This window comes from Pinus tabuliformis, chromosome 9, assembly GCF_031772625.1.
Source record: "Pinus tabuliformis cultivar Carrire ecotype Pingquan chromosome 9, CPIR1, whole genome shotgun sequence".
NCBI lineage: Eukaryota > Viridiplantae > Streptophyta > Pinopsida > Pinales > Pinaceae > Pinus > Pinus tabuliformis.
The window spans coordinates 848,137,224-848,160,527 of NC_142307.1; the positions used below are offsets into that span (position 1 = coordinate 848,137,224).

General features: G+C 37.6%; 1 pseudogene; it reads left to right on the plus strand.

Moving 5' to 3' along the window:
* Positions 1-18,166: 18,166 nt before the first annotated feature.
* Positions 18,167-21,279, plus strand: LOC149151442 (phenylcoumaran benzylic ether reductase PT1-like; annotated as a pseudogene).
* The last annotated feature ends 2,025 nt before the right edge of the window (positions 21,280-23,304 follow it).

Here is a 23,304-nt window from a genome sequence, read left to right on the forward strand (position 1 = left end):
AGAAAATACATTTGCGACTCCTAGCACCCAACTTTTTGTGCTGATGTTTAGGAATTAATGCATAACATAGAGAACCAAAGACTCTAAAGTGTTGAACAACACGAAGACAATTATATCACATTTCATAAGGAGATTTATTATTGATGATAGAAGAAGGACACCCATTACGAATATAAGCTACACAAATCATTGCTTCTCCCCAAAACATCAACTTAGCATTCTTAAAGAACATCATAGATCTAAATATAATAAGAAAAGTTATATTCATACGTTCTGCAATGCCATTCCGTTGTGGATTATAAGGTATGGTAGTCTGATGTTTGATTCCATTGTCCTTCAAATATTGTTCAAAAACATGAGAAGTATACTCGCCACAGTTATCAGTTCTGAGAATTCCTATATTCTATTGAGTTTCATTTTTAACCATCAATGAAAAGTTTTAAAAACTTCAAACACTTGTGACTTATCCTTCAACAAATACACCCAAAACATTCTTGAGTAATCATCAATAAATGTTAACACATATTTATTTCCATCGGCAGTTACAATAGGCATAGGTCCACATAAATCTGAATGTATTGAGACATAATTTTCATGAAGATCTGAAAGAAGAACTATGAAAAGGTTGTTTACAATGTTTTCCCAAAATACAAGCATCACAAGGTCTAATTTTTCTTGGATAATTGTCATTTGTTGCAAAAGTATACATAGATTCGATATCAGTTGTTTTGTAATTTCTGTAGGTTGGTAGGCCACGATGAGCGCACTTGTCGCAGCTACGAGTTAATGATGGATCAGACCCCAACCTATAGAATGCAGACATAAATGCAAGGCCTTGACCTAGCTATGGGGATGGTGCATGCTGGATTTTAGGGGCGAGGTTGAGGATGAGGAGGAATGGGACTAGGAAGGGGCCGCAAACAGTTAATTTGCTACAATTGCAGAGGAACAAGGCACTACGCCCGCGATTGTACCAACCCGACGAAAATATCTTGTTCATACTATGCTTAGTTTGATCATGAGGCAGTAGATTGTCCTATGTTGATCGCATAGATGCACGAAAAAGGGGTACTCTAGCCTCCTCTAACTCAGAGTATTCAAATGATGAGGTTTGAACCACGCGAAGAAGACCCAAATGTGAACTTGATGCTCAGAAGTAGTGCAACCATAGGGGAGGATAAGGGGAAGCAGCCTGAGGAAGATACATGGGTTCGCAAGGCTCCTACAAAGGAACCTGAGTTTGACTTAGAATGCGCAAAGGAGATGTTCATGGAAGCTAAGAAGAGCTTCACGGAGGCCTCTACTTTAGGTAGTAAGGATCAACCAGAGCCAGGGATGGATCCTTCTATGCTTACTACCTTTTTGGAGACATGCATGAAACTGATACACGAAAAAAGGAAGTTAAGGGACTATTGGAGTTGATCACTAGGTGCGTAAGTTCAGAAGAACCGCGCATAGTCTAGAAATTAGGGAAGCATACATTGCGCAGTGGGAGGGAAATGACATTGACAGTGCAGATTGGTGAGTATGAAAGGGATCAGGTGATCCTAGACCTGGGTTCGGACGTGAATGTATTACCGAAGCAAACATGGGAACATATGGGTAGGCCCACATTACAATGGTCCCCTATTCAATTACGAATGGCAAACCAACAAAATATTTTGCCCTTGGGGAGGTTGCAAGGGGTGACAGTTGATATCTAAGGCGCAAGCACACAGACTGACTTTGAAGTAATAGAGATTGTCAATGACAACAATCCCTATCCCGCATTGCTAGGAATAGACTGGCCACTGAAATGAATGGAGTCATCAACTTGAAGAAGCAGAAGATGATATTCGAGCAAAATTCCCTATGCATAGTAGTCCCACTAGACCCAGCCAAAGGAGTGCGCTACACTGAACTAGTGCGCAACGATGAAAGCGATGATGAGCTAGAGTGTATTTACCAAATAACGATGCGAGACTAGGATTGGGTGAACTCGACTGCAGATGGGAGAATCTCGTGGGAGTGCGACAGCTCCTATACTTTAGATTCAGATGAAGAAGTAGAGCGTTGGTAGAACCGGTTACACGAAGTCACAAAGCTAAATTGCAACATGATGATTAGATCACTGCGTTGCGTGATGACAGAGGCTAGGGAATTGCCAACATATGATGGAGTGACAATGGTGGATGAATTCCTAAACAAATTTGAAAGCGCAGTACTGGAACAACAGCAGTACGATGCGCTGGAATGGGCACTGTGCGCAACACCTGCGCGATGGTGGAGTACACATCAGGAGACCATTGTAAACTGGCACGAATGTAGAAGGCGGATGTACTTATGGTTTAGAAGCCCCTAGCGTCGAACAAGAGCTGGGCAGCCAGGATGAAGTAGCTTGTGCACCCACCTATATTGATGGGTGCAGATGGGTACCATGGAGTCCACACAAACACACCCCAAACTAAGAATCGAAAACCGGAACAGGACGTAGTAGCAGGAAAAGTGATGCACCCCATAGAAGTTCCACGTAGAAGCATTCAAGAAGGTATGCAAAATCCTGAATAGGGTTTACCAAGTGGGACGAACTAATTAGGACCTGCACGTACCAGCGGTCTGATGGGCCTATAGGGCCATGCACAAGAACCTGAGCGCAGGAATCATTCCAAAGACGACGAACAGAGTTGAGTCCATAGCTTTGGACAAGAATCCTCACATAATAAATCCCATAATTGGGACAGCATGCGAGGACCAGAACGAAGGGATTATGCAGCTACACGAGGGTGAACATATGCAAATTCAAGATGTCATTCGGCAAGGGAACCTTGAGCTTTGCGAACTCGAAGAAGATTGAGTACGACTAAAGTAGAAAAGCATGTTAATGGATGTGGAAATTAGAAAACTAGAAACTTAAATCGCGCAAGCATGTCGTGTTGATAGAAGGACAGGACAAGATATGGGCAGCCATACCACCGCATTAGAAGATTGTTACCGAGAATATCTTTCTCAGCTACCATTGTTGTGACCGCACCTTATCAGACAAAGTAACCAGGGAAACACACCGCATAAGGAAGAACGCAAGGTGCTGACTGGCACGAGGGTAACTAAGGAAGGCCCATAGACTAGGTTGGAAGGTGACTTAAAGCCTCGCACCGGTGGTGTGACCACCTAACTATCCATAGGAGGCATAGTCTCAGCGCTCCAAGCAGTTGAAAGAAAGCGCAGGACTATAAAAGAGTCTGTATGGGAGCTGTGTGACAAGGAGGTTGCGCACAGGATTAGTATCACACACAGGTCGCGTCCGCGCAGAAGGGGTTGCCTTGCCACCCGGGTAGGCTGGGAAGTGACCGTTGGTGTCACTGTTCATGACAAGATATCCAATTTAAGGCAACAAGGAGTGAATGGCAGGCAATTAAGACAAGGAGTCAGAACTAGATTTGGGACGATCTGATGCCAAGAATGCATTAATGACTCAGAAATGGGGGGAACAGTCAAATTAAAATTCAAAGGAAACTATAAAACTACCAAGATGGGCCATGAGACAACACTTGTTTGTTTGAGATTTGAGCTATTAAAGAGAGCCCACAATGTTGAGCGTCAAGTATTGTTTGAGCCTCCAAAGTCGCGAACAAGTACAGACATCTCAGACAAGATGACAACTACCATGAGAGGTGTGGGCTTTGTAGAATGTACCACCAAAGAAGCCACCCAGAGCCCTTCACTGCAGGTGGGACTGGAAATTCCAAAATCACCCCGGACACTGAGGCCCAAGACGGATCCACAAGCAGTGGGACCAGTCCACATGTCCCCGCGAAATCCAAGGTTTGGTAAACTGTCTATGGAAGACAAGGGCAAGACAGTTAATCTTGAGAGAGATGATGAGGAGGAGAATCTATAGGCCTTCGTAGAAGAGATTGAACCAGATGAAAAAATGGCGGAAGACATTCAGCCAGTGCGCGTTGCAGCAAAACTGCCCAAATATGTCCCCCCACGGAGAGGGAAAGCAAAAGTACCCAAGGATGTGGATGTCGTTAAGAGCGCACTTGAAACCCCACTCCTCCTAGATGGAATTCTATTTGAGGGTTCAGTCCTGGGTCGCATGCCCACGATGAAATTTGAAGATTGGGACCTCGTGGATAGCAAAAAGTTCCCACATTTGGAGACTAGCCAACTTATGAAACAAAGAAAGGAAGGGTCAATTACAGCACTATAGCCACAGAAATGGTTACGTGGGGTGGAGGAGGCTGGGCTACTCCACCTACTATGGATTCCACACTTTCACCGGGCACCAATCACGATATTCGTCATCAGGCAACTACTTTGCCTAGTGCATGATGGGTACTTGTGGTTGGAGGAGTCGATTCCCATCACGGCGAAGCTTGCTCATAGGATTTCTTGGCTTCCCTATATGGGAAGGGACCCCACAAACATAGCTGGCCAAAGCAGAGACTTGGAACTCGCAGACGCCATGAAGAAGAAATGCAAGTTGGAGAAGAAGCAAAGGGGTTATGTCATTACTAGCATTCAAGACAAAGGGGTGTGTGTAGCCACCCAGTTGCTGGCAGGAAAAGTGATAAGAAAATGTCGCGGCAACGAGTTACCAGCAACAATCATCGCATTGGTCGTGAAATGCACCGAGGGGGTACAGTTCAACTGGGCGCAGTTCCTCTACGAGGATTTCCTAACGAACTCCAAGGAGGCCCAGGAGCAGGCTAAGACCTTCCACTATGCGTGGTTGCTCTTATCCATCTTGTTGGTTGCAGGGGAATTGCCGGAGGATAGTCAGTTTCCTCCTCTTGGTCAGGACTTGCCAGAGGTAGCAAAATACGTGTTGCTATGGGCGATAACAGATGCCACGTGGATCCATGAGACCAAGATATTCTGGATATTCCTGGAGGCAAGCGTACGAATGTGGATCAAAAAACGACCCCGCTTATCCCTGTTAGGCCCCTATACTACTAGTGTAACCCCTTATTGTTATTAGTACAACCCCCTTATTATATTGTTTTACCCATGTAGTCCCCATATTGTTATTATTGTGCCCCATATAAGCCCATTATTCTTATTATTGTTATGTCAGCTCTGATTATATTATGACCCCTTAGACTCCTATATATAGAAAGGAGGCCTTGCCATTTGTATCATCCAAGAATTGTTCATTTTTGTAATGTAAAGGAGGCTTCCCCCTCGAAGAGGCTTATTTCTAAGGCATTCATCTATCTTTTCTATCTTTTTGTGAGCTAGTTTCATAACATTTTGTATTAGAGCTTTGGATTCTAGGGTTTTTACTGCTCGAAATAGGTCATCGTGGCATTTTCGCTATAACTTTATTTTGTGATGTTTCAGAAGCTGAAAATAAAACCCATTTGAGAGATATCTCCCTGAACCTCGGATCCAAATTTCAGAGCTTGTCTTGCTATAGTTTTGGAGATATGATCTGAGGAAGTTATAGTTTTTGCAAGCTCCATAATTTCATCTAAAACAGGTCATCATGGAATTTTCATTATAACGTTTTTTCTATGAAGTTTCAGAAGCTAAAACAAAAACCCATTTGAGAAGACATTGGTCTAAACCTCGGGTCTGAATTTCAGAACTTTTCTTGCTACATTTTCGGAAATATGATCTGAGGAAGTTAGGGTTTTTGCAGACTCCCGAATTACATCTTAAACAAGTCACCCTAGGAAAATCATCATAACTTTCTCTCTAAGCAACAAATTGAAATTTCATAAGAAGTTACAGAAAGAGGATGGACAGTAGTTTTCTGTGCATAGTTTTCAGATCCGAAGGTCGAAACAGTGACATGTGGCATGTCATACAAGTTCTCTCTACTGAAACATTATATAATCAAGTCATCTTAGGAGATTGGGCATAACTCTTTCTTGGAGAATCAAATTCTGATCATACTATGGGGTTAGAAAGAGGACTCAGAGGGCTACTGCACAATACAATTTAAAAACTTTGAGATCTAAAAGTATAGAGTTACAATCATTTCAAGATCGAGCTCCTGAAATCAAGAAAAGGCAATATGAGGAAGTTTGATGGAAAGGATCCAATAAATTGGATACTATAGATGGAGCAATATTTTGATCTACATGGTGTACCACTGTTACAAAAGTTAGGTATTGCATCTTCGTATTTAGAACCGGATCAATTTTTATGGTATAAAGGGATTTGTTCTCGTAAACAACTTGTTGCATGGTCAACTTTCATGGAGGAAATGCTAGCACATTATGAGGATACAAAGAGAAACACCTTCTTTAGAGCAACACCACAACAATTGGAAGAAAAAAGAGAAAAATGACTTTGTTACAAAGTGGAAAGAAAAGTTATGGCAACAAGGAAGTCTACCCCTCACAACTATAGAGATGGAAGTGTTGTTTCTCCTAGCCTTCCACAACCTACAAGGGTTACACTGCAACAATTGGAAGAAAAAATAGAAAAAGGGCTTTGTTACAATTGTGATAACAAATACATTAAAGGTCATAAGTGTGCTGAGAAGAAATTATTTTACATTGATTGTGGGGAGGAGGAATAAAAGGATCAAGAAACGTCAAAAGAAGAGTATATACACCAGTAACCAACCCCATAGAAAGAAGAAATGAATCCGACCATATCTTGTAAAGCATTGGAAAGAATTACCACTCCTAAAACTCTCAAGAAGGAAGGACATATCAAGAAGAAAAAGGTTTAAGAAGTGAAAGATCACATCAAGAAAGAAGAAAGGAATTTGACCATATCTTGTAATGCATTGGATGGAATTACCACTCCTCAAACTAGCAATACAGAAGGACATATCAAGAAGAAAAATGTTCAAGAATTGAAAGATCATATCGAGTCTCAAGAAATCAATCCGACCATATCTTGTAATACATTGGAAAAAATTACCACTCCTCAAACTATCAAGATAGAAGGACATATCAAGAAGAAAAAGGTAGGAGTGTTGATTGATTTAGGTAGTACCCATAATTTTATTGATTGTAAGATAGCCAAGGAATTGAATTGCTTCCTATATCCAGCACCAGAGTGTCAAGTGATGGTTGCAAGTGGAGGAATCATAAATTGCTCTGGAAAGTGCCATAATATCAAGCTATCCATGGGAGAATATGTATTGAATAGCGCAATGCTTTCCATTACAATGGGTGGTGCTGATGTTTTACTAGGAGTCCAATGGCTACAATCTTTGGGTACGATAGCTTTTAATTTTTAAGAACTTTTCTTGAAATTTTTTTGGGAAGGAAAGGAAGTTGAATTGAGGGGTATCAAAGGAAAACCTAGAAAGATAATCAACTCTAACAGCATGACAAAGCTTCTAAATAAAGAAAAATGGGGTGTAATTACACAATTATGTTCACTAGAGGATCCCACATCGAAATCATGTATTTCTCTAGATCTCCAAAATGTTTTGGACAATCATTCCAAGGTATTTGAGACTCCCAAAGGCCTCCCACCTATTAGTGATCATCATCATGCTATTCATTTGATTCCACGAAGTGTTCCTCCAAACATTAGGCCTTACATATATCCATATTCCCAAAGGAGTGGGAACTCATTCAAAAGTTGCAGAGGATCCCAGTTCAAATAGTATTGCGAGAACTTGACAAAGAAGGAAAAATCATATTGGAACCTGAAGCAGTCACAGAACCGAGAAATCAAAAGCTACGAAATAGATCAATTTCAGAGTATCTGATCAAGTGGAAGAACTTACCCACTGAATATTCCACATGGGAGGACAAGAATTTATACAGAAGCATCAAGAACTACTCAAGCGTTGAGGACAAAACTTTTTGAGGGAGAGGGGCATGTTAGGCCCCTATACTACTAGTGTAACCCCTTATTGTTATTAGTACAACCCTCTTATTATATTGTTGTACCCATGTAGTCCCCATATTGTTATTATTATGCCCCATAGAAGCCCGCTATTCTTATTATTGTGCCCTTACATTATTATTGTTATGTCGGCTCTGATTATATTATGACCCCTTAGACTCCTTATATAGAAAGGAAGTCTTATCATTTGTATCATCCAAGAATTGTTCATTTCTGTAATGTAAAGGAGGTTGCCCCCTCGAAGAGGCTTATTTCTAAGGTGTTCATCTATCTTTTCTATCTTTTTGTGAGCTAGTTTCATAACAATCCCCCACTGTATATTACAGCCTGCAGAGCTTTGCAGACTTTAAGGCAGATATGCACAATGTGTATATTAGGGCGCGGAAGGATCCAGAGAAGAAATGGACCAAACTCCCTTTCATCGCGAGTGATGACGCTGTTTTTGCGGTGCTTAACTCATGGCCACTAGAGTGGCGCACCCCAGATCTGGCAGCGCGCGATGAGACGGTGATTCAAAGACAGAAGGATGCCGCCAAGCTGCTGGCACAATAGAAGTGGAACGAGAAGTTTGCCAAGGAGGTAAGGGCTTCCCACAAGGTAGTGAAGGCTGCCATGGAGCAGACCAAGGCCGTGAACAAAGAAGCAACAGCACCAACAACTAGGGAAACCACGACGCAGGAGGGAAGAGGCCCAAATTTGACCGTAGGACAGGGGACAGGAGACACGGTGGAAGGCGTGGACTCGATCACGACACCAACACAATTGAAATGGTAGCACAATATGGAACAAACAGGGCCACAGAAGAAGACCAAGGCGTCGAAACTAGATGGGGAGCCTATTACATTGATAGAGGGCGATCTATATGACATTGGCGACACAATTCACAAGGTCACCAGGGAAGCGCTCCAGGAGGTAATGACAAAGCAGCAGAATGTGTTGGGGGCCCTCAGGGTACAACTCCGGGGACTTCAAGTATGACCCCCACAAGAAGGAACGGTAGTCACTTACGGTGCCGCGGGAACATTGGCAACAGAGTAGCTATTGCGGGCCAAAATGGCTAACACCATCACGCTGCTACAAGGAGCACTGACAGTGGAAAACATGGAGGATAGAGTCGTCGTAGGACAGATCAAGGGACTCAGCGTAAATTTGGCCGCCCTTCCGCGAGATATTTTATACCAGTTGTAGGATGGAGTGACAACAAAACTCCGCGCTAGGGAAGGACGCGTAGTACAAATGCTAAGTGAACAATGAATCAACATCGAGCAGCTTAGCCTACAACACGATGAAGTAGTGGCGCAGAACCAACAGCTAGAGCAAATCGTAGAGGAAGAATGTCATCGCACCCGAGAGCTGGAAATTGTGACAGACCTACCAATCGGAAAGCGGATCCACAAATTAGCCAGTGGATTCTGCGAGGAAAAGGAGGAAGCTACGAGGATCCAGCTAGACCTAAACCTGAATATTGTTGAACTATGATTAAAGGTGTAGCCATCCACTCCTTTGGAAGTTCGAGAACAACGCGCGGATGCTATCCAAAAATGGTTGGAGGAAATAAGACAGGAAGTGCACACTTGTACGAGTATGTTGGAATAATCCTTCACGGTCCTCACTTCCTTACAGGAGGACCCCACCATACAACACCTAGAAATAGAGGGGAGGGAGCTTCAAGTAACAGTGTGCGTGGAACAGTGTAGACAGTTGTCCTGACCAAGCGACTGGCAAAGCTACAATAGACGAAGGCATTGAAGGAACAGGTGGATGCCGCACGATAGAAGGAGGCAGTACTTAAAGCATGCATCTAGCCTTGGATTTATGAGGCATTCCACATCACTGCCGATATCGAACGGATGCTCGCAAAAATGAAGGTGATGCATGCTTTAAGACAGGGATTTTCCCCTAAAAGTGAGCATTCGGCAGAAAGAGTAGATCAGATCCAGCAGATAGTAGAATAGTGCGCTGTGGACCTTTGCGTAGCATAGACACAGCTGGAGGAGCTTCGTACAAAGATCGCCACACCAACAGTGACTCGGGATGAGTCACAGTGATTGTGTTGGGGGCCTGTTGGGCCGTAGATCCCCCCATAGCATGTTTTTGGGGCTTAAAGCCCGAGTTTTGGTCAATGTAATGTAAAGACTCTGTGAAATGTGAGTGCGGAGCATGAGAGTCTAGGGTTTTCTGCCCTAAAATAATGTAATTTAATGTAAAGTCTATCAGCCTACCCATGGTCCACAGACCATGGGATTGTATAAATGGAGCAAGGCTCTAAGTGTAAAGACAGTTTTTCTGAGTTTTTGAGAAGAAATAGATAGATGCGAAGGCATGGTTAGAAGATAGAAGTGAATCTGAAGTGTATTTGGTTGTAGTAGTAGGTAGAGGCTCTGCAGTTGAGTGTGCAGTGGCCTAATAGAGTCCGCATCTGAGCGCGCGGACCCTGCAGCTGAGTGCGCAGGGAGGAGTCAGGTCTGTAACTGAACTTAAGTATTAATAAAGATAAGATTGATTCAGAATATTGTGTGTCTGTTCGTAGATCTGTATTTCTATGTTCTGGTTATCTTTATGCACTTATATTGTTTTTGAGTACGCGCACTTATCTGAAAGTTGAATAAGTAATAAGAATATTAGGGCCGCACAAACTAAGTTAAGCACTAATATAATAACACAGTAAGGATCGGATCGGAAGAATACTGTATTCTCAAAGGTACAAATAGGGTGCGAAGAATAGAAAGCTGCACAGAACAACATAGCGTGCAGATTAGATCGCGAACCTCCAGAACCCTCATAAGGACATCCCTAGGGTGTGGAAACCTGGTTCCAACACCCTCCCATACTACTTCAAGTGAGACCTCAGTCCGCGCTCCGCGGACTATTGTCAAAAGGGCCAGTAGTACCGAGATTTGCTTGGCTAAACTCACTGCTGAACCTAGGCCAGGCCCCACATAGCCAACATTACACCTCTGATCCCTTGGAGGAATTTCTTCCAGTGTTCTTCAATATGTGTTTGTTCCATTATGCATGTGTTGATAGAATGAGTTCTCTTTTATTCACTGCATATGCAAGCTCCCTTCCTTCTTTGCCTTCTGCCCACTTCTCTTCATGCCTCGTAATAGACCAAGCCTCTATCTTCTCCCAAGGCTCCACACATTCAACCTCCTTTGACAATGAAACCCATTCCTATGCTTTAATTTTTATCCTTTGTTACTTGTTGTTAGGGCCACAAGACACATGTTCATGTCCTTATCGTTTTAGTTAAATTTAATGCACAACCAACTCATTTACGCTTCTCGGCCAACCTATGGTTAATGTATTTAAATCAACCAATTCCTCAAGCCACTGGAATCCGTGTCCCTTTCTCTCAGTCATTTTAAATAATTACAATTATTCACAATGAGGGAATATTAACCAGGTGCTATCACAGGGCTCCCCCTCGATCTCCAATGTCTTAACTTCCAACACCTTGATCTAGGGAAATAATATAAATAGTAATTAAGTAAAAAAAAAAAAAAATTGAATTAAAATGAAAATGAAAATTTCCTTTATATTTTAAGAAAATAATAAAATTAAATAACATAAAGTTCACAGAATTATTATATTTCAATTTGATTTTTTTAATATGAGTATTTTTAAATTTGGTGAGCTAGCTTTAATGATTAGTGTTTACACTTAACATAAAATGTTTTCAATTCATTTTCAACTTATGTCCAAGGCCATTATAGCAAAATTTTCCTAACTGTGTAAAAAAAATTTAAATAACTTATTTTGACTAGATTCAATAGTAATCGTAATGTAAATGATATAAAATCTAATGATCTTGATATCGAGTATATTTTTTTAGAGGCTTATAATAACATTCCATCTAGAGAAGATCATGTTTAGAATGTAGAAAAACAGGACCAATATGAGAATTGGGAAATTGATAAACCCCAAGATTATGCCTAGTCCAATATACATGAGACCCTTATTTTGGTATAGATATTCCATGGCTCATGCAAGAAATAGTGATTGTAATTGCACAAAAGATGTGATTCTTGTTATTTGATTAACTTCATTGTTCCTCTATTTTTGGAGTAGTTGGAAGTTCTTCATTATTCTTGTTATTTAATTAAATTCAATGTTCCTCTCTTTTTATTTGATGAACTTCACCGTTCCTCTATTTTTTGAGTAGCTGGAAGTTCTTCATGGTAGTATTATTGCTATATTTCACTTTGAGGTTGTATTTCCAGTAATAAATAATCCAGATAAAAGTGGTAAACAAAATATCAATATCTCTTGAGCTTGACAAAAACGATGGTCAAGAATAACACATATAGGAATTTTGCGGTGAAATATCATCAAAACTAAAACAAGGATATGAAATCAAGTATGGTAACAAACCTTGAAAAACACAATTGTGGATGTTTGTAGTGTTCTCTTGAGGATAATTTTTTTGTTTTATTTGTTTGTTTTTCAAACATGTAAAATGAGTATATATTCCAATTTAATGAATATATTTTCTTATTATTATACATGGCTTTATACATTATCAAGAAATTTATGATGTTTTATAATTTAGTAAAATATTCATCGAGACTAATTACAAATTTTTATAATTCAGTGAAAGATTAGCTTATATATATATATATATATATATATATATATATATATATATATATATATATATATATATATTATTGATAAAATAACCTTAAAATTATCCTACGTATCATTTGTATTTACCTGTTTAATATACAACTAATTCTAATAATAGTAGTAATAATAATAATAATAATCTAATTTTAAGGTCATGGCCAAGCTAGACACCAAATTGGTGTATGATACCCCATTGTTTGTGGGCAAAGGGACCCACCTTTGTACAACTATTTGACTGCTAAAGTCTATCGAGGTGTACATAGAAAATCCCCCTCTGGATTTGGACTTGTGGCATATTAAGAGGAGCCACATATTCTTAACCATTAAGCCCAATCAAGTTGCACAAGAATCAGGGGGTGGGGGGGAGGGGGGATGTTGGCTCTTAATTTTTTACTTAATCAATAATGGTGATGGCACTTATTGATAAGGAATTGATATGTCCAATGACTATGAAAATTCTTCTGGATAAAATTGGTTGTGGAAGTGGTAGCAATAATATTCCTGGAAGAGAATTCTATGCTATTGCTACAAGCTTTTCCCTTGACTTAATGATATTGGGATGAGGGAATGATTTGATCTATATTTGTAGAACCTATTGATGATAATTTATTTCATTACATGTCAAGAATCATATACTATGGAGTATGTATTCACTCTAGTTAGTGATAATCTAGTAATCGATTATTTATGTGACTACATAGACACGTAGACTAAAACCAATTAAATCACCTACAAACTTTGGGAGACTCTTGAGAATTTTTTTGGAGAAAGCTTATTTGATTATCCAAAGATATTATAAATATCTAGTGCGGAAAATTATACACACAAATCGCAAGGAGCCATTTTTCACCCATGTAATCTTCAACCATGAAAATTCATATTTGACAATAAATGTAATTTGTACCTTTTCACACTAGAGTCACCAAAGTGAGTTTTTAATGCCTTCACAATGATGCTTATCTCATCTCACAAGTATCGAGTCTTCAAAATATTCAAAGAACAAGGTTTTCATTCTTCCAATGGAGTCACGTAGAAGAGATCATTTCTACCTTCGCTTAGGTATGAATAGAAAGGATGGCTCAAGCACTCTTGTAGTTTGAAGAGTATACATTCTCTCAGAATTCTCATTAAAAGTCTTCTTAGACATTATGGCCCTAGATTGTAGAAACATGTTGATACATATCAGGAAGGATTAGCAGTCGTATGGGAAGAGGGTCTTCTTGGTCTCTTTGCAGGTCATAATGACATTGTTTTGGATAAAGAAGAAGCATTAGAAGAAGGAGATCCTCTTGACCTCCTTCAAGATAATGTTGCTCTAGATTAAGAAGAAAATTCAAAACGTGAGGTGACAATTTCTGCTTTTTAATTACATAGGGTCTCACACTTGAGCCTTAGGAATTTATCTTGATAATTGTGAGATTTTACTAGAACATATTTATAATCACTTAAATAAATAAAAGAATAGGTGATATTAATTAGAAAAAGGGACGAAGGAAGTTAATTATTGTTAAAAGAACTATGTGGACCTACATGGAATACCATGGGAATTCAACATGTAAGAGACAATTTTCAACAACACAAAAGATTAATTACATAGGAAAAGTAGTAAATTAGCACCTATATATGGTGTTTGTTTTGATAATTATATTAAAAGAATTAGCCATGATTCATATTGATTAGATTTACCATCTACACTGGCTAGTATTTATAATGTCTAAATCACATTTTTATTTTGGGAGAATATCTACAAGATATTTCACATGTTTTGGACTAAAGTGATGTGAAGGTACAAGACCCTATAATGTTTGGAACTAATCTAGATATGGACAAGTGACTCTTTCGTCACAGAATCCTACCATAAGATAGTCTAAGGTTTAGCAAGACCAATATAACATAGAGGATACTGCTTCAGATGATTCCCAATTTTTTAAAACATTAATTAGACTTGATTAATTAAGTTTGAGGACAAGGATTGTTTGATGGGGGCCAAAGATGTCACAACCATTTTTAGATGTCAATTTCTTATTTACTTTTAGTGGTGCTAGTATTAGCATGAACGTAATTATATTAACATGTTTTTTTATTGTGTCTTAACAATTAAAAAATGTTGTGTGATTGTGTAGGAAACACTCATAAAGGGGACCAAGGAAACCAAATGTGTGTAGGTGACACTTTGCTCTTGAATTGACCATGAAACTGCAATTCATGCATGAATTGATCCTTATGATTTTAGAGATTAAGATTTTGAAGTGTTGTTGCATAGTGTGCTTGAATGTCTTGTGAGTAAATTGAGTTTATGCACCCTTTCATTTTGGATGATTATGCTTGTGCATCATGGTGTGGGAATGTGTTAGGCCCTTTTCATGGGAAATTTGGGGTTTTAGGATTGGGTTGAATATTACTTGTAAGAGCATTCCCACATGGAAATGAAATTTTTAAAATGACTACATTTTTAATATGCTTCCATAATATCATTGTTAAGAGAATCCATCACATATCAAGAGGTGGGATGCCACTTATACTATGAAAGCCACATAACCACTTAGCACAACTTAAAGACCACTAGTGTGATTAATGATCCTTTTGTGAGTAATGCATTGTCAAAGTTATTATGAAGATCAAACCAGTTGGTGGTGGCTATAAGGACATCCTAGACTAGTGTTTCAACAAGCATCCTCTTTTTATGTATGATTTGTTTGCACATGAGTTAGAGGCTAGAGTTCATATGTGTTTAGTATCATTGTATAATGGTAGGGGTAAGGAATTGAAAGATAAGGTTGGTTGAGAGTATTAATGGTGACATGAATTATAAGTTATATGGAGTAAAACTATAAGAGTTAACATATGCATATTAGTACTTAGGTGTTTAGGGGGTTAGGGATTAGGAATTGTAAGAGATATCATAAATTATAGATATTATGGGATATAACATTTATTATTTAAATATTTTTCTGTTTAAACATATGTATTTTTCTAAACTTTACTCTACCTTTAGTTTAGAGCACAAATCTCATTCCAAACAACTTGAAAGACTCATTTAGTTCTCAAATGAAAATTTCCCCATATTTGTTTTTTTTTTTTGTATATATATATATATATATATATATTTTGGTGATATTATTAAGTAACTAAACCATTATTAGAAAAACTTCAAATACCAATGGTTTCAATTGAGATAGATAAATCTAACACTACAGAATTAAAAAAAAAACAAAACAAAACAAAACAAAAAACAAAAACTAACTTTCCAACTCACACTCAATTTTAACCAAATACTCTATCCATTTCATCTCCCAAATATTCTTTATCACCGAAGAGATACCAAATATATGTTGCATAGAAAAACCCTTATGAATTTAAAAACTTAACGAGATGAGCTTGGACAACCCAAGGGGATATTACTCATTTCGGGGACGAATGATTTTAATCACCATTTTTCTAGGTTAATTAAGTTGTTTAAATTCTTACTCTTTGCATTAATTAATATTTTTATATGATTAAGTTATTTAAAAAGTAAATAATTACAAATAAAAATAAAAAATAAAATTTTATATTTATATTTATATTGAAAATAAAAAACACAAGAATATTAAAAATTATAAAATTTGTGGGTTAGTTTAAAGGGTCGAGTGTTTATAGTTAAAGTATTTTTGTTATCTAGAGTTTATAAATTCAATTTTTTCGACACTTTTGGGACATCTTAGGGTTAGGCTTTTTGGTTAAATGGACATAAAATGATCTTTTCAGATAAATTTTCCCAATACAAATATTCCATAAACATAACAATCTAAATCTTATATATATATATATATATATATATATATATATATAGATATGTGTGTGTGTATATATACATATACATATACATATACATATATATATATATATATATATATATATATATTTCAAAATCATTTTTTTTAACAAAACTTCATAATAATATGTAAAAATTATTACATCACGTAAAAATAAATAAATATTATTTATAATTAAAAATAAAATTATATATTACTATTGTCATTTTATTAATAATCATTTTAACTAATTAAAAATAAAATATATAAAAATTTAAAATATAATTTAAATTAATTATTATTAATAATTTTTTTAAACTCCCTGTAACGACACTGGGTTGGAGGAGGAAGTCAAGAAACCTGAATTCGATTGCCTGCCTACCTATTGCACTGGCTAGGGAACTCTTGTCCGCCATTGAATATTTTCTAATAATTTTTTCGTTACTTTCTAATATCACCAAAAAAAATAGTGCATATCACAAAAATTTCTTATGGGGAGACTCTCATGTGAGAACCAAATAGGTCTTCAGGTTGCTCGGAGAGAAATTTGTGTTCTAAAGAAAAAGTGGGGTTGGGTTTAACAAAATACATATCTTTCAACACAAAAACCCTTAAATAATAAATATTATATTTCATAATATTTATAATTCATGACCTCTCTTACCATTCTGAATCCCTATCTCCCCTAACACTTAATTACTAACATGCATATGCTAATTCTTATAATCTTATTCCATATAACTTATCATGCATGTCATTATTTATTTATTTATTTTTATTTATTTCTTTTTTTTGAATTGGTCTACTTCTATATTGATACAAAATATGCTTACAGCGAGGCAAAGGCCTCGAGAGTTCTACCCCATGAAACGACATACTGGCAAAAAACGTTTGACAAACTGTCCCGAGGACTTACATAAAGACTAGCTTCAGGACTTGAAATATCTGAAATACATGACGAAAGACTTAGTGTCCGGACAGTGACCAAAATCGAACTTGTAGACCACCTTAGCCAAGACAGATACCAACAGACAGGGAAATGCCGCCCACGCAGGGGAAACCGACCCTCAAAAAGTTGAAAAAACCTGATACTGGGAGCTACAAACATCAGATGACCTTGTATTGTGAGAGGATTGAACAACCGCATTCATCATTTGAACAAAACCAGAAAAACGCAAACCTGTTCAGTCTTCATGCTGTGTTGGAGGCTGCTCTTCAATAATGCGGCACCCATAATGATCTGGTTCTTCAAACTCCACGGATTGACCCTCATTCCTTGCAAGTTTTTTTGTTGCAGGAGCGCTCGGGCCAGCAAGAGTGGGCGAATCCTAAATAGAAAAGCCCCCAATGTCCCGTCTCTGCGAAGTTACATTCGTCGAGGGAACATTTTGGTGTTCCATTCGCTGGTGCTGAGGAACTCCTGAGCCGACTGTCTCCGAACCCCCAGCATGCTCACTTAGCTCTACAGTGTCCGAAACAATGAAGGAGGAATTGCCCAGACTAAAGGGAGGCGGAAGCGAGCCGTGTGCGTTTTGGAGTCCTGAGAGCTCACCTTTGACATAAACTGCATCCTTCCTCAGCCACGCCCTCTTCTGGTCACAGGATAGCAGTAAAAACTGAAATTCGAAGCCTCAGACGAAGGGTCCGAGGTTGTTGAGGACGCCTAGCGAGGGACCCGGCCACGAGAGCTGCCTCTTCTGCAGCCCATTCTGGTGCGCTCTTTGGGCATGTTGAATTGAGCTAGGGAAGTAGAACAAACAATCAAAGAGGGGAATGCGCAGTGGTGACAGAGGAGAATGCGAAACAGGTAAATTGGAGCATGAAAGCCTGGAAGAGTGTTAGCTCCTCGAACCAAAGCTAGACAGTGCCCTGAAATATCTCTAGCACAAGAAGTGACAGCCTTTTTTTGCCAGCATGAGCAGATGGGAAGGGTAAAAATGAGAACCGTGCCGAGCGCCGTTGCGGTTCGGCTATCAAATTGACGCGCCTGAGAGAGCTGCATTAATTTAGTGATAAAGGAAATTGTGTGAACCATTAACTACTGCGTCCTGCAGCTCCATCTGGCTGCGGTAAGCGGCCACGCGCCCGCCCGCCAAGCCATCATCGTACTATATTCCAGATTGTTCACCCGCATCCGAGATATCATGCATGTCATTACTAATACGTTCAACTAATTTTATCTTTCAATTTTTTACCCCTATCATTATATAATAATAGTAAATCAATAAATAATTTTCTTTATAAAAATAAAATTATTTTAAATTAATTATACTAAAATCAAAATAGCATATCAAATAATTTATTTTTATTAATAATTTGAAAAACAAAACTTAATAATAATATTTGAAAATTGTTATAGCTTACAAAAAAAATTATTAATTTTAATAAAAAATAAAATTATTTATTAATATTTACATTTTATTAAGGAATTGTTTATAGTGGTGTTTTTTGGAAAAAATTGAGGTGAAATCTTGATTTGTGTTATTTAAACCCAGGTTTTCACTATATATATATGGATTCAACACCCTGAAAAACTAGTAGGACACTTCAATTGTGCAAGAATTACCTATCAAGCTTGTGATTTCAATAAATCCTTGCCAGATTTTAAAGAAATTAGACGAGACAAGCTTCCAAAAAGTCTCACTAAAAACAACTAGTTTTTGTAATAATCATTTAACAATGAAATATATAAAATTTAAAATTGTTTATTTTTTTAAACACAAAATTTAATAATTTTAAAATATAATTTTAAATTAATTATTATTATTGTCATTATTATTATTATTATTTTAAAACACAAAATTTAGAAAATTTGTGATACCATTTAACAAAAAACCATATATATATATATATATTACAAATCTAGAAGATCAGTGACTACCATATCTACTAAATATTTGTACTAGGAAGATCTATCCAAAGATAAATCCAGCATAAGGGCTAGCTCTCTGCAAGCTCAACTACATAGCCTAAATCTAACCTAAGAGTTTAAATAGAATCATACTTACTAACTCTTAATAGAAAAAGTACTCTTTGCACGCTCAACCACATAGCCTAAATCTAACCTAAGAGTCCAGATAAAATCATACATGCTAACTTTTAATAGAAAAAGTACTTTAATAACAGGGACTCGACCAATTAAACAAATCCTCCAAACTAAAAAAAATATTTATTAATATTTACATTGTATATTGAATATATCTTTAGTTAATAAAAATAAAATGTATTTTTTAAAATTTTTTTTTTTTTTATTTAAAAAATAATTTAATCAATGATATTTACTTAAGAAAAAATAGAAAATGAGTAAAGCCAAGATTAAACTTAAGCGAAGATTGAACCTGTGAACCTGTGATTTGCGCAATCGCACAAACGCTTTAACAAAATATTCATTAACCAATTAAAATATAATATTTAATTAATTATTATTATTATTATTATTTTAAATTTTTTATTTTTATTTACATTGGAATTGGCAACAGGGACAGCCTCGCGACTCACGTTACACGAGGTTGATTTCTGACCGCTACCTCTATAACCACTGGGAGCTGCGCCCACCCCTGGACAAATAGACAAATATCCCACTATGGTAGATTACTTTTCCATCCAATAAACAAGATAGCCACTACCTAAGTTTAAAGTAGTTTAAAGAAAAAATATATATTTTGAATTTGTAATAAATATATTGGTATATCTGTCTGGTTCTATCTTTGATATCTATCTGTGTCTCTAAAGGGATCTGATATTTGTCTCTGTCTATGTAGGGATCTGTGGAGGACTATACAAGTCTGGTGAGGGCAATACGAAAAGCTGATGTGGTCATCTCAGCTACAGGATGCTTACAGCTAATGAGTCAAATGAACATTGTCAAAGCCATTAAGGAGGTTGGAACCATCAAGGTATATTGTCTGGTATATAGAACTGTATGAGGTATATTTTGTGATATATACGCAACTATATGAATATGAGCAGTAGACTATTTTAAAATGTTGTATACTCATAACTAACTACCCGGGGTGATGATATATACAGAGATTTATACCATCGGAGTACGGGGTTGATTACGAGAGAATCTATGATCCAGCAGGGCCTATAAAAGTCGTTGTTGATGACTCTCTAAAAATTCAGAGGGCAGTTGAGGCAGAAGGCATCCCTTACACATATATCATTTCCAACTTGTTTGCAGCATATTTTGTGCCAAGTTTAGGGTAGCTGATCCTGAATGGCATCCCTCCAAGGGATAAAATTGCTATTTATGGAGATGGAAATTCCAAAGGTTTTTGAATCAAACTCTTTGCTCAAAATTTAGTTGACATTATATTTTGATCTGGACTGTATAATAGTCTACGAGGAAGTAGTTTTTAATTCATTCCACAATGTCAAATTTGATTGCAATGCAGTTTCTTTTCTGAAGGAGGAGGATGTTGTAAAATTTACCATCAAGATAGTGGATGACCCCAGAACTCTCAATAAGTCTCTGCATTTCATGCCTCTTGCCAACACCATGTCTGTGAATGAGCTTGTGGGTATATGGGAGAAAGTGATTGGCTGAACTATGGAGAAGACCTATGCATCAGAGGAAGAGTTGCTGAAAAATATGGCAGGTTGGTTAGGTTCTGCAACTTTTTTCCTTCTTCCCTTAGACTAAAAGATGAATTCCCATTAATGACTTGTATTCATCTATTATTCATTTGGTTGCTATATGTGTGCTCTGTATAAGCCTAAGTGATTGACCTGTGACTGACACAGACACACAGTGGGAGGTGTCGTCTACTGTGGGTGATGGTACATTTGACTTGTCTTGCTGTCACATGGTTTATTTTAAAGGGGGTCTACGAAATTTTCAAATGGGACCTCATGGTGTGGAAGCCACTCAACTCTACCCAGATCTCAAGTGCACTAATGTTGTTGAAGAGTACCTCCGCCCTTATGCTTCTGAGCCTATGAAATGTAGTCGTTAATGGATGTGTAGCAACTAGTCTCTTAGTCAGTTTAGATATGGCTTGTGCCAAATTTAAGTCGAATTGTTCAATAATTTGAACTTTATGGTCTATTTTGATTATTTGAGAAAACCAAGATCGCATGAGTTAAAGAATATGATATATAATTGATAAATTTGCTGTAAACAATAATTTCAATTTCATGGTCTATTTGATGAGTTAAAGAATATGATATATAATTGATAAATTTGCTGTAAACAATAATTTCAATTTCATGGTCTATTTGATTATTATAATAAAAGAATTGCATGAAGCAAGAATATATGATAAATTTGTTTAATTTTTAGTTTTATTTTTATTTTTATTTTAGTTTATTTATTTATTTAATTTTTATTTTTATTTTTATTTTTATTTTTTTTCAGATTATATTGTTTTGTTTACACACTAGCAAGGTAGGAATTTCACCTCTCAACCACCCATCAAATTTAATGGTTTAGCCAACTCTAACACTCGTTTTAGTCATTTTAACCAAAAATATTGAGGGTTATGAAAAATTTTAACCAGCATCACCAATAAAATAATGTTGAGTATTAGAATAAAAGGAAGCCACCCGACTTAAGAGCATGATATATATAATTATATTGAATGTGTCTTTTTGAAATTGGTTAGGCTAGGTATTGTTTACCTTTTTCATCTTTTTTTTTTAGATCCATCTTCTATCTGTGGTTTTGACATATGCTTTGTAATTAATGAAGAAGCAACATTTGCCAAACATGCATCGGCACAAGTGTGAGACTGTTGCAACCTTGAACACATTTCCTCCCCTCCATGCTCCACCCTTTAAATTTGCTACAACATTTTTGCAGTAACATCATAGGCATATTCAAATCCTTCGGTGTATCTTTACACCTTTAGAAACAATTGCTAATTGACAAATTTACTTAAAAAATATTGTCAGAATATATTACTTTACTTACTCACCACATCTCCAATAAAACAATATTTACTATCAATACAATAAATATGAATAGAATAAGTGTCAAATTAATTATTTTTATATTAATTAGTAAATTTTAAAAATACTCTGATTGATTTTTTTATATTCTTAAAATTGCTTTTGAAATAAATATAGTAATTAATATCAAAACCACTATTTTTTTAACATCATATTAACGCGTAGCTTGGATATTGATTGAAAGAGAATACAGGGGCGATTTTCCTGCTACCATTGATCTAACGTGGGAGCTGTCAAAAGTTCAGCAGCGCCTTGACTACTGGGGCGTGCCTTTCAGGTGCTCCATATGTCACAAAACTGGGCACCTCTCCTCAAATTGTCCTCGGCGGCCGAGCGGAAAAATGAAGAAGAAGGCTGTTTATATCTCCTCTCCTGCACATGAAAGAGTTTCGGCGGCTTTTGATTGGCCTCTCCCTCCAGAGAATTTTCGGGCACCTGGTAATTCTGAAGCCATTTCTCCTCCTCTGATGGGCAGGGCCCTCAATCGTTCTGCTAGCCTCCCTCTTTCCCGTTCTATCTCCATGGACCCTCCCTTCCGATCCTCGAATCTGTAGACGGAACATCTGAGGTCTTCTATTGTTTCCAAGTCACCTTCTTTGCCCGTCATTGACCCTCCGGGTAATACTTCGTGCACATTCTATTCGTCGCTGCCTCCCGAACCGGATTTGGACCCTGAGATCCCTCCTCCTCCCACTACTTCCAAACCATCCGGTATTGATTCTACGGCTGCCTCCACCATATACATTTCTTCTTCTCCCCATTCGCCCCCCCACCTTGCCCTCTTCCTATCCCGGAACCCTCGCCCATCCCCTCACATGGGTGATTTTATGAGATTATACCACTTCCTCCCTTTTCGGCCCCCTCGCCCTACATCCCTAAATTGGATGACCGTAAGGGAAAAGGGCCTATTATCCCGGTTTCCCCTCCACCTTCTCCCCAGGCCTCTCCTCATAATTCATTCGACCGCGACATCGATCTCCTCCTTCAAAAGGCTTCACTTAATCTCCAGTCTCTTACTGTCCATCGACCTTCCCATTCCCCCTCGCCCCACATCAGCCCAACATCTGCAGGGAACATTACAGTCCGCCGGAAGGAGAACTGCGGCAGTCGGCACTTTCGTGGT